The 4,820-nt window shown below is 44.0% G+C and overlaps 1 non-coding gene across 1 annotated transcript; it reads left to right on the forward strand.

The window, feature by feature from the left end:
* The first annotated feature begins 4,511 nt into the window (after nt 1–4,511).
* On the forward strand, nt 4,512–4,617 carry LOC143663817 (U6 spliceosomal RNA). Its single transcript, XR_013166196.1, has one exon. It is a non-coding gene; the product is annotated as a U6 spliceosomal RNA (small nuclear RNA).
* Nucleotides 4,618–4,820: the final 203 nt, after the last annotated feature.

Raw genomic sequence — 4,820 nt, forward strand, 5'->3', positions numbered from 1 at the left:
CTTAATGAAGAGGTCCTTTGCCAAGTCAGCTACTGGCATGGTCGGTCCTAAGGCAAATTCTCCTCTGGCTCTGGATCTGTAAAACTCGGAACAAGTTTTTTGCTGCCAACATACAAAGGAGGGATAGCCATAGGATACATTCCCAATTCCATAGGGAGAAATTGGAAGGAACACGGGGTCACAGGATCCAAGCAGTTTCAAAAACCTGCAGTGCAACAAAGTCTGAGAATCATTTATCCTCGGGGTTTTAGAAAGTGACAGTCCCACCCTTTCCAAGGGCTTATACAGCAGCCTGCCTCTCTCCAAATGCAACCTTGGGGGACATTGGAGAGACCATTTTCCTCTTGGATCCACCCTCTCCAAACTTTGGGGCCATACCCAAGCTCTCTGCAATCTCCAGGGCACATGCTCAACCCCTCCATGTGGTGGCAGTCAGGCTGTCCCCAACCCCCAAGGAATGTGCTCCACCCTTTCCAAGGCCTGAGGCAGCATGACTCTTTCACTGCAATGAGGTGCAAGGCCCATTCTCTGCCTTTAAGGCAAACTCATCCTTTCTACATGCTTGGGTGGGTTAGTTCTCCTAGCCTGAGGCTTCTTGACTTTAAACTTTAGCTTTCATAGTTCTGCCTCCGAAGTTATTTTACCTTCACATTATCCCTTTTCTGAGCCCCCCGGGTCCAGACTGGCAGTAGCTCCATTTATACAGATCTCACAGCACTCTTGTTGGCTTTCTATGCAGTAGTCTCCGATCGTGCCCATCAGCCAGTCCCATGGGTACTATCAGGTCCCTTCCCAACAATTTACTCCCAGCTTCTGGAAGGTACAGTAGGGGGTTTGTGATTTGGTTATCTTCCCAACAGATATTAATAAGTTTAAAAATGAGGACTTTAAACCTTTGACCTTTATCCTCAAAACTGAGAGAGCTACCTGAGAATTCAGTCCCCTTTGGGATGTGGTTCAGAGAAGATTGAGCTGCCCTGGTGTCTACCAAAACTGTAATTTCTTCCTGATATGGGCCCACCTTCAGATTTACCAAAAGCTCCTGGTGGGCTCTTGAAATCAGGAGCCTCTGACCTCTTTAATCCTCAAAATTCATCAGGGGTATCACCTGACCTCCTTTCTTTAAACTCACGCACTCCCTTTTGAAATGACCAGGTTTCCCACAGTGATAACACCCTGCTGAGTCTTATACCCTCTTTGCTCCTTTATCTCCTTTGGTTCAAACTGTTTCTCTCCCGCGCCTCTGCCTGTCTCCTCCCTGTTTTACCTTTAATCTTTCTTGACCATGCGATTAACCGTGTTCAATGTGACTTTAGCTTGTTGCTTCTGCTTTTCTTCTTCCCTTCTCAGAAACACTCTCTGAGACTCTCTCATCAACTCTGCTAGTGGTTTGTCCATCCACCCATCTATTTTCTGGATCTTTTTCTGAATGTCAGGCCAAGATCCCCTTACATCCTTGGGCTGCAGGACTATTAGGGTCCATCCTGAGTATTTCCTCACCCGGTCCCCCAAACTTTGCAGGTAAGCAGTGGGGGGGTCTTGTCCTTTTCTTGAGCCACCTCAAAGGCTTTATTTAAGTTCTGGGATTTGGGTACAGCCCACTTTATCCCCTGTATACTGAAGTCACTAGGACCCTCATTTGTGCCCTGTCTTCCTGATCATTATAATACCAATTGGGATCTACCCTGGGGAATTTCTGCTCCCTTGTCCAGTGGGTGCTGCCTCTCCTATTCTTTCATAGCCGCCTTCCTCACTATTCCCCTTCCTTCTCCCATAAGCAGAATACTCAGGATAGACATAAGTTCAGATCAGGTGTATAAGCTGGGCCGTAACAATTGATCCAGTTGTTTGGCTAGCCTTGCTGGATCATCCGTTCATTTCATCTTTTTCTTCAAGTTCCTCACTTCTGTACTCATCAATGGGGGGTTTATGTAACCAATTTCCCTTGGTCCAATAGGTACCTCTCTCAGAGGTTATAGAGACTCGACAGGTCTATGTTCTCTCATCCTTTATTCCTCAGGAAAAAATGGAAAATTCTGTATATCTTTCTTACACTGTTCCAACTCCTTCCTCAGTTGTTGATGGGTTGTCACGGATGGAGCAGGTGGCCCTGATTTCCCCTCCAGTTTCCCAAGGGGAATATGAGTTAGTTCTATTGGGTCTTGAGACTCCAACAGTCCCTGCCCCGGGGAGGAGCATAAGACAGGGGAAGGCTCAACAAAGCATCCCAGGCTTTAGTTTCTAAATATTTAGTCTTTGGGTCTGGGGTTTTAACTTTTATGGGGTACAAAGGGGTCCGCCTTACCTTTAGCCAATGCATGGCATATTCAGACTCCTCTTTGGAGAAGGGCTTCTTTACATTAACATAAAGCACAAGGTTGACACAAAGCCAATCCTCATCTGCCCTGTAGATTGGCTAAAAATACACTGGGCAGCACAATGCTTTCTTTTATCCAAATGTAACAACAATATTCAATCATTTTCTTTTTTGTCCTTTCCATTGGTCCAATCACTATCAGCCAATGTTCCAACATTCTCCCTATGGACTATCCAGGGGAATGTTCCTGGGGGCCTCTATAGGTACCCCCTTCCCTTTTTCCCCAGCTGGCTGACGGCCTCTATTACCCATTCTGAGTCTTGCCTGGATTCCTCTGTTTCAGCACCATTTTACTTCCTCCAACTCCGGCCCTTTCCCTTGTGGGAGAAGGGAATCGCAGATTGGGACTCTGCACTTGCTTACCCAACTCTAGGCTCATCAGAAGTCCTCCTGACCACCAAGGCAAAACTTAATAGTCCTTTCTCTTACCTTGGTCCATGCACAGAGTTGCCTGGTCACTATGAGGTGGATTTTTCCCTTCCCCTTTTCTCATTCAAAATCAACGGATCCAAGTGTAGGTCTCCAGGCCTTCTGGCTGTCGGAAGTGGGCCCCCAATGGTGGAGTCTGAGACCACTCCATCAGCAGGGCATGCCTCGCCTTCATCCACCCAGGGGGTCCTCCTTCCAAACCTCGGATCCCAGATGGGCCCCCAAAGTTGTTAGAAAGAAAGTTGTAACAAACACTCATCCGAATGCGGAGAAGAAAAGAATTTAGTCACAATCTTGCAAGAATGGGTGCTCAACCGAAAAAAAAAAATGATGGCTGGCATGTCAAGCAACAAAAAGCAGTAGTATTTCTTCCTGAAGCCTAGCACACAGGTCACGCCCCTGTTTCTCCTCTGATTGGATACTCTAGAGGCTACAGCCTATCCGGATAGTCTAATTCAAATTTTCCCCTGAAGTTTCCTCCTTTTGATTACACTTTACATTTCAGTCATCTTCGTCATTACTTATTTAAACTTGGTTTTACCTACATAAGGATTTGGCGCCAATTCTAGACTTGTGTCAGAGGTCCTCCCTTTTCCCTGCCTGCAAGATCAGTCTAAGCCGTTTTGCAGCCCTTTGTTTAGTGAGTTCTGTTTCCCTCATCCTGTGCTATCTTGTGTGAAAGCTAAACTTAATTTTATTCTTACAGAGATGGGAAGAGAGAAAGAAAAAGCATCCCAAATCTTTTCATTCTTAAATAACCACCCTTTATATTTTGGTGTATTCTAGTCTTCTTTCCTAAAAGCAGAACAAAATAGGTATAGTTTGTTTGCTTTGTGCATAGGAATTCTGTTATTTATTACAAAAGTAGGGCATGGCCACTGTAGAAAGCATATGGGATATAAATGAGAACAAGGAAAGAAGAAAAACTGCCCTCAGGTTCACTAAGTGAATGCCTATGGTAATATTTTAGTGTGTTTTCTTCCTATCTTCCTGGTAGCTTCCCTCCCTGCTTTAATTTCTTAAATATCAATTAATCAATTAATCCCCAAAGCTTCCTCCTCCCATTTTGTACCATATTAGAAAATACAAATAAACAAATGAATAAATATAAACAAAAAGAAAGATGAGAAAAATGACCCAACTTGGGGCGGGGGGGGGGGGGAGGGCACAGTGGCTCAGTGGCAGAGTTCTCGCCTGCCATGCAGGAGACCCAGGTTCAATTCCCAGAGCCTGCCCATGTCAAAAAAAAAGATTCAATCCCATTAGACTCCATGTATATAAGTCTGCCTCTCTCCTCTCCTCTCCCTTTCTGTTTGCTTAAAAAAAACATAAAAGAGAACCATACTGCACATACTTTTTTGCAGCTTGCACTTTATTTAATGTTCTCCTTTTAATAGCCAGGGTAACAGAGGCTAATATAAAGAGTGAAGCAAAGCAGGGTCTTGTCACTCATGGTTGGAATAGAATTTGAAAAGTTTTTTTTGTTGTTGTTCTTGTATTGAATCCTGATGCAACAGTAATTTTTTTTCGGAGGGTGGGGGAGAGGCAGTGCATGGGCTGGGAATGAACCTGGGTTTCCCTCATGGCAGACAAGCAGTCTACCACTGAACAACCTGTGTACCCTAACAGTAACTTTTAAAATATAATTTTAAAACTGTATGCAAGCTGGAAATTGTAATAGTAGCCTTAAAACATAACCTTTAGTGTGCAGCTTCAGCAGCACGTATACTAAAATTGGAATGGTGCAGAGAAGATTAGCATGGCCCCTGTGCAAGGATGACATGCAAATCTGTGAAGCGTTTCATAATTTTCCTTTAAACATGTGAAAGAAAGTCAAGAATATAATATTTGTAGCACACAATTGTCATTGCATTTTCAAATGGTATGTAACACTTCAAGCACTTCAGGCATAAAGAGGAAAAGGCGGGTGTCTCTAAAAAGCATTGCTTATCATTTTTAAAGAAGAATTGTACAAAATGTTTTGACATTATCCTTTGGCTATTCAGACCCTGTC

This window comes from Tamandua tetradactyla, chromosome 19 (assembly GCF_023851605.1).
Source record: "Tamandua tetradactyla isolate mTamTet1 chromosome 19, mTamTet1.pri, whole genome shotgun sequence".
Lineage (NCBI taxonomy): Eukaryota > Metazoa > Chordata > Mammalia > Pilosa > Myrmecophagidae > Tamandua > Tamandua tetradactyla.